Here is a 17,160-nt window from a genome sequence, read left to right as displayed (position 1 = left end):
GAGTGTGGCAACGGCCCTGAGAAGCAAAGGAAGGAATTTCCTGTTTCAAAATTAAAATAAACAAATAAATAGTGGATGTAACTTCTCATGGATGTTTACAAGAGCTCATTCTACCATCTCTCTCTCACACACACACACCCTCTCTCTCTCTCTAGAAGAACATAGTGTCAACGCTAATGATGTGCGTATGTGACTTGGAGTGTCTGCAGCCGTTTCTAATGTCATGCTATTATTGCCTCATTACATGTAAGAATTCATATGTGAATGTACTGTGTAGTGTACCGTATGTCCAATGAAACACACACAATATGTCAGAAACTCACTGAGTAGTGTAGTAAATAAGGGTGAGTTGGAGTTGTTATGACCTTAACATCAAAGACCATAATTTATTATTTATAATTGGAGGTAGGGGAGGGCATAAATGAAGTGCTCTTTTGGCATTTACATGGAAGACAGAGCAAATTCTGCCTGCCACAGTATCCACGTATCCATTTATGGGCTATTCTCACAATCTCAAGGAGGCAGCATAGAAACAGCGGTAACAGGAATTCATCCATAATCGCTCCAGTGAAGTTGTAGTTAAAAAGTCCTTACAAGAAACGTTAGGCTACTAATCTGAGGTCTGTCATTTAAAAAAATAACTTCATGAGAGCAAATAGCAGGTTCCAGACTCAAATTGGCTGAGACTACCATGTTCTAGCTTCAAACACGGTATTAGGGCAAATTCTGTTATTGGTCTCCACCATCCCCTTACTGATTTCTTAGTCACAAAATGAAACACAGGGATGAATGAAGCTCAGATATGCATCTAGACTGCATGGAATCATTTCCAAAGCTCTGGTATTTTGAACATTTTATATGGAGACAATTTTGAGCCAATTTTGAGCCAATTTTGAGCCAGTCACTAACCTCTGTTCTTTATAGAGTTGTTTTTTTCCCCGCCTAAATAAACAGACGGTAGACTAGCAGGAGACTGCTCGGTGATTTGCTACTCCTGTTCACGATCGTGATTATTTATTTTATTTTTGTAATAAATCATTTACATTTGAACACCCTACTGTAAGTGTGTTAACATTTTGTCAATGCAGTTGCAGGAAATATTACATAAAACATATTCTGATGGGCGGGCACAGTAACAACGGTCAACGTTTTAAGCAATGGGGACTCAATCATCCTGTCAGCTCCTGGAAAATATCTGTAAATATTATGAGTACAAAACGTAAATTTATTGAGTTGAGCATTTTATTTTCATCTTTATCACCCCCAATACAGGTTGGTTTCCATACCCATGCAAACAATACCTTGGCATAGGGATGCTTGAGGATGTGGTGTAATATGTACAAAACACAATGTCCTCTCCAATCATCAGTCAATAAAGCACATCCAACTGGCCAAGTTTAATGTGACTGGAGACTTAGTGAGGAAAGAGGTGGCTTACTTCATTAACTTTCTGACCCTGAGCATGTTGACTAACAAGTATTGAAATACTATTGTCACTTTTTGTATGGCCAGAAATGGCACAATCACTCAGGCTTACAGGCTCAAGGTCTTTGGCACTGGGCAGCAGGTGACAGGGTTACTTTTCTAACATTTCAATGGGTTTGCTTGTCATTGCCAAAGACAACACCCAAAGGACATTAATTGGAAATTAAAATGTGATTGTCAGGCCAAGATGGCCATTTCCCTCCACACACACAATATAACGGAAGTCTCAAGTCAGAGCTAAAATAACGAGAGCATTGGGGGAAATCATTGTTTAAAGTTTTAATGGGGTTTCAATCAAGTCATCAAGAAATAAACAATTTGGGAGTACAACATATTGTGCACTTAACTAAATTTAGAAATAAGGACAGGGGAAAATAAAGAGGATCAGGGGAGAATCAATGTACCTTTGGCAAATCTAATTCATTTAAAAGTTATCAATTTGTACAGTATATGCTGAAACCACAAAAACATGTTATGGTAGATGGCGTAAAATGTAACATATACAGTATATTATATGCAATATGATAAGTACAAAACTGCTACCTAACCTGTTCAATGCTAGAGTAAAAGCACAAACAACATATGTTTTTAATATAAACACAGAGCAACAAGTGTATTCCTAGTAGAAAAGTAAATCACTATCAAAGTGCTTGTTGAATTGGTGGTTATATAATCAGCAGTTACTTTGCAGTTATGACACCTGCAGCACAACTCATTCAACCAATTAGGCAACAGTACACAGCGAGGTCTTGGTGGTTGCCCACTGAAACCTTAAAGAGAAGACAACTTCAAGAATTTCGCAATTGTAGATCGCAGAGAAAGAACAACAATACAGCACCTTATCCAGGCTGAGAGGTATTAATGGCCCTGTAGGCTAGAATTAGAATCCTGAACATAACAGCATAACATAACATAACAGCTGCAATAGGGAGCCTGTCCAGGGTGCAAATCAGTGGAGGGGAATCTGAGAATGCAGTGATTCCAGCAGGGTGTGAGTTGAAGTAGTCAAATCTGGAGCTGACAAGGGCTTCAATATAAATGGCGTGATCATCTTGGATTATCTAACATCTGAGAATGGGAAGGCATTCCCTCGGATGACGAGCATCTTCGTCTTGCTGATTATGTGCTGTCATCCAGGTGGAAATGTCACCTGCATAAAAAAGCTAAGAGATAAGTTGAGTGTCCTGTGAATATGTTTATGAATATGTACTATACATGTGTGTGTATGTGTATCTATCTTGGTATATATATTTTCTATTTTATTTTCTATTATTATTGTCATTATTGTGTTTTGTGGTTGAGGGGTGGGGGGAGGTGCTGGGGGTGTCCTATTGAGGGCGAAGGGACCTATTGGAGAGAGGATTCTTCATGGAGGCACATTCAGTCATAGTTTTGTTTATTATACTATTATAGATGTATTTATTTTTGAATGATTTATTTTATATTATTATAACAGTTTACTGTGATTATGGATATGCACTCATGTTAACTTATACGTTTGAACTTTCTTTTTCGCACAGAGTACAAATTTTAGATGTATTATTGTTTTTATTATTTTATTATAACTACTGTACCTACACATGTAGGAAAAGCCATAAGAGGGAAAAGCACAATGGGATTGGGGATTGAGGGATGGGTAGAGAGAACAGTAGAGGGCTCTGAAAACTATTGTTGAAAACTATTGTTGACTAGAGTCTAATACTTCCTGCGGCACACATCAGAGGGTATGATAGGTCACCAAAAATGATTCTGAAGTGTGCCATGCCTTGCAGTCCCAAGATAGAAGGGGGGGGGGGGGGGGGGGGGGGGGGGGGGGGTTCGTCAGGCAAGGAAATAGCCTTATATTTATTTTGTTGCTCCAGCAAATGTATTCAAAGTTAACAAAACAGAGTGATAGGAAAACATATCATGACATACAATGAGACTGTCACACAGGTCACAATGTGATTAGTGAGAAATTAGCTTTACATGAAGTTAATACATGGTGATTTGCTAATATTTACATAGGGTAACATGCTGATATGTAGTCTTGAAGTTATGTCTGTGATGTCGACAGACATAATGAGAGTTACTAGCAGAGGTACTGAAGGAGGATGAGGATGCAGATATAGACCCAGACATAGCAGAGTTGCTGATGGAGGATGAGGATGCAGATATAGACCCAGACATAGCAGAGTTACTGTAGGAGGATGAAGATACAGATATAGACCCAGACATAGCAGAGTTACTGATGGAGGATGAGGATACAGATATAGACCCAGACATAGCAGAGTTACTGAAGGAGGATGAGGATAAAGATATAGACCCAGACATAGCAGAGTTACTGATGGAGGATGAGGATACAGATATAGACCCAGACATAGCAGAGTTACTGATGGAGGATGAGGATGCAGATATAGACCCAGACATAACAGTTACTGAAGGAGGATGAGGATACAGATATAGACCCAGACATAACAGAGTTGCTGAAAGAGGATGAGGATACAGATATAGACCCAGACATAACAGTTACTGATGCCATCATAGACTAATGTATCCTTTGACGGCACTTGGCAAAAGAGACAATTCACTTCCAACCACGGGATTGGTGTGTTTTTTATGTATTTATTTTTCACTTTTATTTAACCAAGTAGGCTAGTTGAGAACAAGTTCTCATTTAGAACTGCAACCTGTCCAAGATAAAGCACAGCAGTTCGACACATACAACAACACAGAGTTACACATGGAATAAACAAAAATACAGTCATTAATACAGTATTGTGCATTGGTGCTGGTACCAGGGAGCCATAGAAAATGGTAAAGATCCACCCTGTCACAAAAACCTTGGAGGCCATATATTTTTTAATAGAGAGGTTGCACAGAAAATGGTACCTGTATATCATAGGATGTCAAATGATAATGTCCTCAAAAGAATCTAGCACCCAGAATGAAAATGAATGTCGATGCCCCAAAAATTTCTTCGTGGGCAAAAGCGGCATTGACGGAGCAGCCAGTATGGCAGTAGCTATGTTCAGTGAGGGAGCCACTGCTATAACAAATCTGATGAACAAATTGTGTCTTGACAGCACTTTGGTGACACTGGTGCAATCAGAGAGGAGTTGTGAGAGCTGATGCTGCTTCAATAGAGCGTGCCAAGCGTAGGCGCAGGTCCCATGACACAGTCAAGAAAGTAAAGCGTCACCAACAACAACTCAGAGGGCCTTACATATGGGCCAGGCACAGCTGATTTAATGTTTTGCACATTTCAACAGCCATACAAAATCCTTGTATGTGACAAATTGAGCAAAGTGATATGAGAATTTGCCCAAAAGAAGGCAGGCAATGGAACAGAGAGCTTTCAGGAAAAACAGCACTGCCGGGTTGGATTTTCCTCAGGTTTTCGCCTGCAATATCAGTTCTGTTATACTCACAGACAATATTTTGACAGTTTTGGAAACTTTAGAGAGTTTTCTATCCTAATCTGACAATTATATGCATATTCTAGATTCTGGGCCTGAGAAATAGGCAGTTTCATCTGGGTACGTTTTTCATCCAAACATCAAAATACTGCCCCCTACACTCAACAGGTTAATAGTGTTTTTTTTGTATATAATTCCATGAAATTACAATATTTTGATAAACAAATCTGTAAAGTCTGACCATTGAGTGTCTTATCACAACAAAACAAAAATAATTCTGCCTTGAAGAAATGTTTTGGAAAAACAGATTCTCAAAATATGCAAATTAGCACATATTTAAGGACGGTTTGCCACATTTGCATATTCAATTGTTTTAATAAATTGAACTTGTAATACAATAATATATTGTATTTATGCATACTTTCAACTGGTAAAGTTTCAGTCTAATGAGAGTAAAGGAATTTGATTTTGTTGAGATTGACGTATTGGTAGTCATTATGCATACAGTAGTTATAATTCCTTCCATATTACTAAAGTCTATAATCAACTTGACCATCAATTCATTTTCAGAACCAAAACGAGCTTAGGGTTTTTTGGATCCCCTCCAGACCATGATGAATTATGAGAGTGGAGCTGTTGATGTTCAGTAACCTTGGCTGGTCTGGTAACCTTGGCTGGTCTGGAAAGATTTCCTAGAACCTCTCCACAGCAGTCACTGGCCTACCACGCTAGTGTTGTGTTCTCACACAAGCCATGCATGTTCTGTAGAAGCTGGCGTTTCCTCAACAGGGCCAGATGCTTCCTTCAGGAATCCTCCATCATCTGTCTCCTGATTTGCTGTTGAAACATTTGGCAAAATATCAATCCTAGGAAAGAGCAATGAGTTTACCTTTGCATCCCATTAACTCAAAGTAAACTCTGTTGAAGTGCGCCATGTGATGACACTTCACGAATTTACTGAGAATTTGTATGTTTGTGCATTTGGTTCCTCAGGCCAACTGCAAGGAGAAATCACAAACACTTAATCCATAATGTATCCATAAAGGACACTTCTCTATATAAGGAAATAGGACACTATCTCAGGGTTAAAAGGTGGCCGGTCTCAAGATTTTACTGTCTGGCACAGAGTGGTAGAAGCTGTAACTAACTATACATCGGCCAGGCCTATGTAGTGAAGCTCTCCCACATACATACTGTATCTTAAAGGACCATGGCATGATTCATTGTAGCTACCTCAGTTCCTCCCTCTTTATCTAAAATATTGGCAAGATGGGTGCAGAAAAAAAGTCCCCCAAAACATACAATAGCCTGTCAAAAGGAGACAAATTGACAAGTGGTCTATGAGGTGTTTTAAATCTGGTTAGTTTGAACTTTTCTGTTATGTAATGTGACAGGTTACTACACTCTTTGGAAAGTCTGTTTGCTTGCCTACCCGTTGTGAGAGCAAAATTGCAAGATTATATTACAATGCTGTAATTGCATCAAATGGTTGTTTTCTGCAACATAATAGAGGGTTCTTATAACTCTATTGTGTCTGTGTGAACTGAAAGTGGGCCTCTGGGAGATTTAACATGGACAGGAGATTTACGATGTCTTTGGGTGATACCGCATTCTAGAGCATGAGTTCATGTTTCTGTACTGGGGTACCAGGGGGAGATGGCTCCAGTATGGAGTTGGGGGGGCAGACCCTGGTGTCTACACAATGACAGTTTTTACATTTTACAGCAGATACTGTCTGCTGTGAATTATAAGTATATTTCTTACAACTCTTAACCTTGTGACCCATTCTATATATCTGTTTTTTTTGTCATGTAGACTGAAGGAGGATGGACTTTGCTATAAAATGCTGTGGCTCAAACCAGCAGGTTGAGTTCTCAGTGATCACCTCCAGGGGTGATTACCGACCAGCTCCATTACTGCACTAATTAAATAATAAAGTTGGATTGTTTTGAAGAAATCTAAAAGTTTCTCATTTTGATTACAATAATTCCACCACACCATCCACATCACTCTGGCCAAACTGATGTTTCTTCTCCACAATGAGTCTGGATTTGCCTCCCTCCCCTTTTTACGCACATTGGCCAGAAGATCATGGCAGAGGTGCTGCATTTGAGACTGACAAAGTTTGAACACAGATAGTCTTGTGGCGAGCAGACTATGTTATCCCACTCCCACACAGAAGTAAATCTTAAAGTTTCCAGGTCCAGACAAAAGTGACCTATCACGTGTGGTTTACTGAACCAAAATGCTAATGTATTCATCATATTCAATATGTTCAACATGTTAATTGAATTGAATGTACTTAACAAATGTCTAAAACCTCCACAGTTCTTATTGGTCCTTCATTATGCCATCTCTAGAGTCTACACTTTTGTTTAGCTGTTACCAAGGAGTGTAACGGTTTTCGTCTTCCTCTGACGAGGAGTATGAAGGATCGGACCAATATGCAGCGTGGTACGTGTCCATGTTGATAATTTATTAACATTGAACACCAAAAACAAAATAACAAGGAGAAAGACAGAAACAAAAACGAAACAGTTCTGTCTGGTGAAGACACAGAAAACAATCACACACAACTAAAATGGGGAAAACAGGCTACCTAACTATGATTCTCAATCAGAGACAACGAACGACACCTGCCTCTGATTGAGAACCATACCAGGCCAAACACCTAAACACAACATATAAAAAAGAACATAGACTACCCACCCCAACTCACGCCCTGACCAAACTAGCACAAAGACATAATAAAGGAACTAAGGTCAGAAAGTGACAAGGAGAGTCGCCATGGTCAACATTTGTCTTCTGTGACATCCGTAAGTGGATCTTCTTCTCTCAAGAACTGCTGCTCTTAATCCCCAAAATGTAATGTTCTTGTTTTCTTCACATTAGTCACACTGCTCCTATCTGCTGGCTTTTAAACATTCCTCCCCCTCTGTGACTCATAAGACTGGGTAACAGTTCAACATTGCTGTCTCACAGCTGTAGTAGTTTTGACTACATTTTTCTGAACACTGGATGAAGTGTTATATTTATAAATATAAAATATTTATGCTAAGACCCACAAGGACTGGATTTGTCCAGATCAGATTGTGGATGAATACTTTTTTCATTTTCTATCTGTAAAATACTAAAGAAGTGGGTCAAATGCAATTTTGGTGATTTTTTTCAAATAAAACATTATCTAGAATACACAATTGACAACATTAACATTTCTCTCTGGGCAAGTCTGGAAATGTATTTAAGGATAACCACACAAAAGTTGATGAATGCAGATGCTGTCACACCCTGATCTGTTTCACCTGTCCTTGTGATTGTCTCCACCCACTCCAGGTGTCGCTTAATTTCCCTGGTATTTATCCCTGTGTTTCCTGTCTCTCTGTGCCAGTTCATCTTGTATGTTTTCAAGTCAACCAGCGTGTTTTCCCGTACTCCTTTTCTATTCTCTTTTTTCTAGTCCTCCCGGTTTTGACCCTTGCCTGTTATCTGGACTCCATTCCCACCTGCCTGACCATTCTGCCTGCCCTGACCTCGAGCCTGTGTCACGTTCTGACCATAGTTCTGTTATTTTATTCTTTGTTTTAGTATGGTCAGGGCGTGAGTTGGGGTGGGCAGTCTGTTTGTTTTTCTATGTTGGTTTTTGTGTTCGGCCTAGTATGGTTCTCAATCAGAGGCAGGTGTCGTTAGTTGTCTCTGATTGAGAATCATACTTAGGTAGCCTGGGTTTCACTGTTGGTTTGTGGGTGTTTGTTTTCCGTGTGAGTGTTTGGGTCGTTCACTTTATTGTTTTGTATTTCAGTGTTCAGTTCGTTTCATCAAATATTACATCATGAACACTTACCACGCTGCGCTTTGGTCCGATCCTTCTTCCACCTCTGAATGCAGTTACAGCCTGTCTACCCTTCGGTTCCTCCTGGACTCTGAACTGGTACACATTTTAAAATACAGAAGACAACAATGTGTGAATAATTTTTGAGTAACCTGTATCGGCTGGTTGACTTCCCCTGGGCCGGCTCTAGAGGGTGGCAAAGCTGGGCATACACCTCCCAGATAGAATTTGTGCCCCCCAGTTTTGTTTCCCGATAACCATAACAAATGGTATATGAGTTACCCTGCCCCGTTTTGCCAATGTAACGCTGCCTGGCCTGCCAGTAACACAGACAAGGACAAAGGCTATTTGCCAGGTGTGTGTTCATGATCTGAAGAGGGGTGAGAAAGGGGGGATGTAATAATTGAATATTTAGTAGTTAAAATCCCAAAATATATTTTGATTGGGCACCTAGCCATGCAATGTCATACCTTGTTTAGGAAGTTCATTTGGATTCCTAACTACAGGCGGTTTTCCTCACAGAAAGGGATTTTTTTTCTTCCCTTTTGCAGACAGCTACAGCTAGCAATAGGCTAGCTAGTATCTACTTGCTTCGTTAAGTTTTGGTAGCGATGCGCTGAATAATTATAGTTAGTTGGCTAACTTTGATCAGCATGGATATCCGAAAATGGCTGGGCACTGTCAAGATAAAAAAAAAAACTGAGGACCACCATGTCAAGAGCTACCTGCAGCAGGCCTGACCACCGAGGTTGAGGAGCCTAGCATCAAATGTAATACCCGCCCATCCCCCTCACTGCCTGCTGACCAACAAGATGGAGAAGAGCCAGAGCCTAGCGTCAGCAGCATGAGGGTAACATCACAACAACCACCTGCACCTCCATTACCCCAGCAACTAGCAACTAACGAACTGAACCAGTGGAAGCAGAGTTTATTGTGGCTCGCACATTCTTGCGAAAGTGAAGTCAGCAACAACCACAGCCATCAACAACCACAGCCAGCAACAACCACAGCCAGCAACAACCAGAGCCAGCAACAACCACAGCCAGCAACAACCACAGCCAGCAACAACCACAGCCAGCAACAACCACAGCCAGCAACAACCACAGCCAGCAACAACCACAGCCAACAACAACCACAGCCAGCAACAACCACAGCCAGCAACAACCACAGCCAGCAACAACCACAGCCAGCAACAACCACAGCCAGCAACAACCACAGCCAGCAACAACCACAGCCAACAACAACCACAGCCAGCAACAACCACAGCCAACAACAACCACAGCCAGCAACAACCAGAGCCAGCAACAACCAGAGCCAGCAACAACCAGAGCCAGCAACAACCAGAGCCAGCAACAACCAGAGCCAGCAACAACCACAGCCAACAACAACCACAGCCAGCAACAACCAGAGCCAGCAACAACCAGAGCCAGCAACAACCAGAGCCAGCAACAACCAGAGCCAGCAACAACCACAGCCAACAACAACCACAGCCAGCAACAACCACAGCCAGCAACAACCAGAGCCAGCAACAACCAGAGCCAGCAACAACCAGAGCCGGCAACAACCACAGCCGGCAACAACCACAGCCGGCAACAACCACAGCCGGCAACAACCACAGCCGGCAACAACCACAGCCAGCAACAACCAGAGCCAGCAACAACCAGAGCCAGCAACAACCAGAGCCAGCAACAACCAGAGCCAGCAACAACCACAGCCAACAACAACCACAGCCAGCAACAACCAGAGCCAGCAACAACCAGAGCCGGCAACAACCACAGCCGGCAACAACCACAGCCGGCAACAACCACAGCCGGCAACAACCACAGCCGGCAACAACCACAGCCAGCAACAACCACAGCCAGCAACAACCAGAGCCAGCAACAACCACAGCCAGCAACAACCACAGCCGGCAACAACCACAGCCGGCAACAACCACAGCCGGCAACAACCACAGCCGGCAACAACCACAGCCAGCAACAACCACAGCCAGCAACAACCACAGCCAGCAACAACCACAGCCGGCAACAACCACAGCCAGCAACAACCACAGCCAGCAACAACCACAGCCAGCAACAACCACAGCCAGCAACAACCACAGCCAGCAACAACCACAGCCAGCAACAACCACAGCCAGCAACAACCACAGCCAGCAACAACCACAGCCAGCAACAACAAAAGAACCCCACTCAGTGTTCATCAAAGATACAACGGGCGTTTGTCAGCAATGCCAACTGTTCTATTGGCACTGAAACATTATTAACATTTTTGGGGCACCTACAGCAATGTGTGAAAATTCTTTCTCCACCATGAAGAATGTATTCAGTGAACACAGAGCATGTTACATCAATGAAAAGCGAAGCTTGTTCATCTTGCATTTGAGAGGGACCTAACAAGTACATTTTGCCAGGAAGGAGAATGAAATCAGAAGCTTCTCATGAGGTTCAACATAGCATCGAGGAGGTTGCAACTCTTCTAAATAGTAAGCTACAACATTTATGGCTGTGGCCGCTGTTACAGAATTATTTATTCATTGGTTTTCCCTCATGTAACAACATACTGGTTGTTTGGCCCCCAAAAAAGTTATGTAATGTATAGCTTTTGCTTTTTACTTAATAGATTTATCTGTGATTATTAATGTCATTAGGCTTCTTGTTTTTGTGGGTCTAATTGCCAGTGATGGATATACAGCTTTGCTTTATTTGAAGGGTTAAGGGACAATGACCAATGTAGCCTAATTAGTTGTGCTCTGAGGTGAGCCCTGGCGCAGTGCTCCTGTTGTTCTGGATGTCCACTCCGGTGGTGCTGAAATTGGAAAGGAAAGGGGGGATACCTAGTCAGTTGTGCCACTGAATGCCTTCAACTGAAATGTGTCTGAGGTGCAGGGGGCTGCCTTAATCAACATCCACATCTTCGGCACCTAATAGGCGGAGCAGTTTAATACAAAACCCACGGCAATACAAAAATAACCTACATGGGTACAAAACCCGACGCGCACCAGTAACATAACGTACAAGCACTTACAAACAAACAATTCCACACAAGGACATGGGGGTAACAGAGGGTTAAATACACAACAATTAAGGATGGAAATGGAAACCAGGTGTGTAAGAAAACAAGACAAAACAAATGGAAAATGAAAAGTGGATCAACGATGGAAGTCGTGACATATCCTTTCATCTGACTGGCGGTAGCCTTCTGTCCATGGTCCTGAATCGATGGTTACGGTGTGTGGTGTGTGCTGTTTTAATGAGCGTATCTTGGGCTACCAGTCTTCGTGGGGCTTCTCTTCAACATTGTGTGCTTTCTTGTGTGCAAAATGAAAAGTTGTTGTGTATATGGCTGGATTTCAGAAAGGCCTAAATTTGTATGCATTTTCTACCTGCAGTAGTAGGACCAATGCCGTGTGGAGCTTACTAAAAGAAGTACGTAGGCAAACCTTCACTCTTTTATCATTAATTTGCATTACACATTAGTTGTGTGATAGGCTACTGTAAAAGCGATGTCAATACTATGAAAACTCACTATAAAGTGATACCACCACCTAAACACTGAACGTGTGCACACACACACACACACACACACACACACACACACACACACACACACACACACACACACACACACACACACACACACACACACACACACAACAGGGCAAGTGTCAGAGGGGCACGTCTCCAGCTGTTTCTGCTCAGCTCAGCTTTCTACCACACTGCCGTTTTCCGTGTGGCTCGGTGCTACTCTGTGGCCCAGTTCCATCCACTGTTTTCACTCTGGTTGGCTTGCTTAGAGACATTTCTGACTAGAAACAGCTGTTTAAGTCCAAAGAGAATGTCACACACTGTAGGATCCGTTTGTGGTATTGTGCATGATGAGTTCGTCTCCATCACCATAAGGCCCTGTGGAAAATGCATTATTTGGAAAGACGATCCACCGCTGTGGCCTCTGGATCTATTAAAATCTCCCATTCACTCTTTCGGTGTTCATTCTTTTCAGGGTTACTGTAATTTAATTCATGTATAGTAAAATAGCTTGCCATGAGCTTGTTGACATTACATTTAATGTGGTGATCTCTGAACTGTCCTTTTTTTGCAATTGAATGATTATTTTACAAATACTATGTAATAACACTGTTGTTACTATAGTAATTACATGGTTACTACACAGGTATGAGAGCAACTTAATATTGAAAAATATAAAGTGTCAATCAAAGCCACATTTGTATATGATCAGAGGAATAACAGTCAGAGGGAAATGTGTTCAAAGAAAATAATCAGTTCAGTTTGAAGTCATGCATGACTGATCAGAACTCAATTCAAGTTACAATTAAATAACTACCTGAATCAGCAGATGATACTGTTTGTGACTGAGTTTCTGGCTAAAGCTGGATGTAAGGTGGTGGGGAGGGTGATGAGGCGCATGATATTGGCAAACTTCAGACGGGCCTGGACATGCGCTGGCTTGAGCAGGGGGACCTTGCGTGCGCTGCAGAATTTTAATCCATGACGGCGTAGTGTGTTACTAATGGTTTTCTTTGAGACTGTGGTCCCAGCTTTCTTCAGATCATTGACCAGGTCCTGCCGTGTAGTTCTGGGCTGATCCCTCACCTTCCTCATGATCATTGATGCCCCATAAGGTGAGATCTTGCATGGAGCCCCAGACTGAGGGTGACTGACCATCATCTTGAACTTCTTCCATTTTCTAATAATTGTGCCAACAGTTGTTGCCTTCTCACCAAGCTGCTTGCCTATTGTCCTGTAGCCCATCCCAGCCTTGTGCAGGTCTACAATTTTATCCCTGATGTCCTTACACAGCTCTTTGGTCTTGGCCATTGTGGAGAGGTTGGAGTCTGTTTGATTGAGTGTGTGGACAGGTGTCTTTTTTACAGGGAACGAGTTCAAAGAGGTGTAGTTAATATAGGTAATGAGTGGAGAACAGGAGGGCTTCTTAAAGAAAAACTAACAGGTCTGTGAGAGCCAGAATTCTTACTGGTTGGTAGGTGATCAAATACTTATGTCATGCAATAAAATGCAAATTAATTACTTAAAAATCATACAATGTGATTTTCTGGATTTTTGTTTTAGATTCCGTCTCTCACAGTTGAAGTGTACCTATGATAAAAATTACAGACCTCTACATGCTTTGTAAGTAGGAAACACTGACGATTTTGCAGGTTATCAAATACTTGTTCTCCCCACTGTAAATACTACTAGTAGAGAGAAGATCATATATATATATGAATATTGCTAATCTGTTTGACTTGTTTCAGTCCATGCATATCTGGAAACAAAAGAAAGACAGCAACATTTTGGGATAAAAGGCCTTCATTTGTTACCTTAAAATTGGGGTTTGGTTCAACTAAAAACGAAATGATCAAGAGAGCCTTTATACACAATAAAATGATTAATGGTCATTAAGAATGACCTCTTTCATCTCTTGTCCGCACAATAGCAGAATGTGTCATTAATATAGGCATACAAGTGTTAAGATGTATTTGGTTTGGAAAGACTAGCATAAAGAATTCTGGTGCCTCTGAGGATATCATGACACAAGGCGACACCCAGATGCAGACACGAGGCAGATGGTTGGAGTCTAAGATGTTTAATAATACAAAAAGGAGTAGGCAAGAGAATGGTCGTGGACAGGCAAAAGGTCAAAACCAGTTCAGAGTCCAGGAGGTACAAAGTGGCAGACAGGCTTGAGTTCAAGGCAAACACAGGGATGAATACACTGGGGAAAACAAGCGACACCTGAAGGGGGTGGAGACAGATCAGGATGTGACAGAGGAAAAAAATGCATTTGCAATTTGGCCCCAGAGTCAGTGAAACGATTGCTTCATACCCATGTAAATAGAGATACAGGATTACATAATTGGGAGAAAAAAATCCGACATAGATGTTTTCTCTTGAAAACGTTTACTTGCTTTGGTAGTTAGGAGGTGAAATCACATTTTTTTGGCAGAAGGAAGTCGTGCATGACTGGGGTGATTGTTCTATGTATTTTCTCAAAAAGCCACGGGATAGAACTGCCTTTTGAACAATGAAACAGTTAAGCTGTTTCCAAAACAAAAACTCAGAGAGGTAGAGAGAGAGAGAGATGGAGAGGTAGAGAGAGATGTGGAGAGACAGAGAGTTTCCAGCTTGTTCATATTTACAATGTGTAGCCAAACTGCAAGTCACTTGTCTGAACCCCCTTACTACAAGTGCTTGCAGAATTTAGATGTTTTTTTTTATGTAATGTCTTCCTGCTGTGTAGATATACGGATATCCAATCTGATGTGAGAGGTTATTGTACTTGCACCTATTGTACCAAGAAAAACATGACATGTATCATGCTTGATTGGTTATTTGTTTCAGTTCCTTATTTCATAATCCACAGAAAAGAGATCCCAATCGTTACACGCAAAGCTTACTGTCTATGAGATACATTTGCTACCTTTTCACCACTCTCCAATTTTTTGATTTCACCTTTATTTAATCAGGTAGGCTAGTTGAGAACAAGTTCTCCTTTACAACTGCGACCTGGCCAAGATAAAGCAAAGCAGTGCGACAGAAACAACAACACAGAGTTACATGGAATAAACAAGCGTACAGTCACTAACACAATATAAAAAAATAAAGTCTATATACAGTGTGTGCAAATGGCATGAGGAGGTAAGGCAATAAATAGGCCATAGTAGGCCAATTATAGGCCAATTTAGCCAATAGCCAATAGGCCAATAGGCCAATTTAGCAGATTAACACTGGAGTGATAGATGAGCAGATGATGGTGTGTAAAGTAGTGATACTGGTGTGCAAAAGAGCAGCAAAGTAAATAAAAACAATATGGGGATGAGGTAGGTAGATTGGGTGGGCTATTTACAGATGGACTACGTACAGCTGCAGCGATCGGTTAGCTGCTCACATAGGTGATGTTTAAAGTTAGTGAGGGAAATGTAAGTCTCCAGTTTCAGCGATTTTTGCAATTCGTTCCGGTCACTGACAGCATAGAACTTGAAGGAAAGGCGGCTAAAGGAGATGTTGGCTTTGGGGATGACCAGTGAGATATACAGTGCCTTGCGAAAATATTCGCCCCCCTTGAACTTTGCAACCTTTTGCCACATTTCAGGCTTCAAACATAAAGATATAACAACTGTATTTTTTTGTGAAGAATCAACAACAAGTGGGACACAATCATGAAGTGGAACGACATTTATCGGATATTTCAAACTTTTTTAACAAATCAAAAACTGAAAAATTGGGCGTGCAAAATTATTCAGCCCCCTTAAGTTAATACTTTGTAGCGCCACCTTTTGCTGCGATTACAGCTGTAAGTCGCTTGGGGTATGTCTCTATCAGTTTTGCACATCGAGAGACTGAATTTTTTTCCCATTCCTCCTTGCAAAACAGCTTGAGCTCAGTGAGGTTGGATGGAGAGCATTTGTGAACAGCAGTTTTCAGTTCTTTCCACAGATTCTCGATTGGATTCAGGTCTGGACTTTGACTTGGCCATTCTAACACCTGGATATGTTTATTTTTTAACCATTCCATTGTAGATTTTGCTTTATGTTTTAGATCATTGTCTTGTTGGAAGACAAATCTCCGTCCCAGTCTCAGGTCTTTTGCAGACTCCATCAGGTTTTCTTCCAGAATGGTCCTGTATTTGGCTCCATCCATCTTCCCATCAATTTTAACCATCTTCCCTGTCCCTGCTGAAGAAAAGCAGGCCCAAACCATGATGCTGCCACCACCATGTTTGACAGTGGGGATGGTGTGTTCAGCTGTGTTGCTTTTACGCCAAACATAACGTTTTGCATTGTTGCCAAAAAGTTCAATTTTGGTTTCATCTGACCAGAGCACCTTCTTCCACATGTTTGGTGTCTCTCCCAGGTGGCTTGTGGCAAACTTTAAACAACCCTTTTTATGGATATCTTTAAGAAATGGCTTTCTTCTTGCAACTCTTCCATAAAGGCCAGATTTGTGCAATATACGACTGATTGTTGTCCTATGGACAGAGTCTCCCACCTCAGCTGTAGATCTCTGCAGTTCATCCAGAGTGATCATGGGCCTCTTGGCTGCATCTCTGATCAGTCTTCTCCTTGTATGAGCTGAAAGTTTAGAGGGACGGCCAGGTCTTGGTAGATTTGCAGTGGTCTGATACTCCTTCCATTTCAATATTATCGCTTGCACAGTGCTCCTTGGGATGTTTAAAGCTTGGGAAATCTTTTTGTATCCAAATCCGGCTTTAAACTTCTTCACAACAGTATCTCGGACCTGCCTGGTGTGTTCCTTGTTCTTCATGATGCTCTCTGCGCTTTTAACGGACCTCTGAGACTATCACAGTGCAGGTGCATTTATACGGAGACTTGATTACACACAGGTGGATTGTATTTATCATCATTAGTCATTTAGGTCAACATTGGATCATTCAGAGATCCTCACTGAACTTCTGGAGAGATTTTGCTGCACT

At 41.6% G+C, this 17,160-nt stretch overlaps 1 protein-coding gene across 1 annotated transcript in view; it reads left to right on the top strand.

The window, feature by feature from the left end:
- The first annotated feature begins 7,613 nt into the window (after window positions 1–7,613).
- LOC110521057 (BRO1 domain-containing protein BROX) overlaps window positions 7,614–17,160 on the top strand; it is a 36,467-nt gene continuing 26,920 nt past the window's right edge. Inside the window, exon 1 of the mRNA XM_036975873.1 lies at window positions 7,614–7,699. The gene's annotated coding sequence lies outside the window, so the exon portion shown is untranslated. The remainder of the gene's footprint in view (window positions 7,700–17,160) is intronic.

This window comes from Oncorhynchus mykiss, chromosome 4 (genome assembly GCF_013265735.2).
Source record: "Oncorhynchus mykiss isolate Arlee chromosome 4, USDA_OmykA_1.1, whole genome shotgun sequence".
NCBI classification, from domain to species: Eukaryota; Metazoa; Chordata; class Actinopteri; order Salmoniformes; family Salmonidae; genus Oncorhynchus; species Oncorhynchus mykiss.
This window is presented reverse-complemented; position numbering and strand designations above follow the sequence as displayed.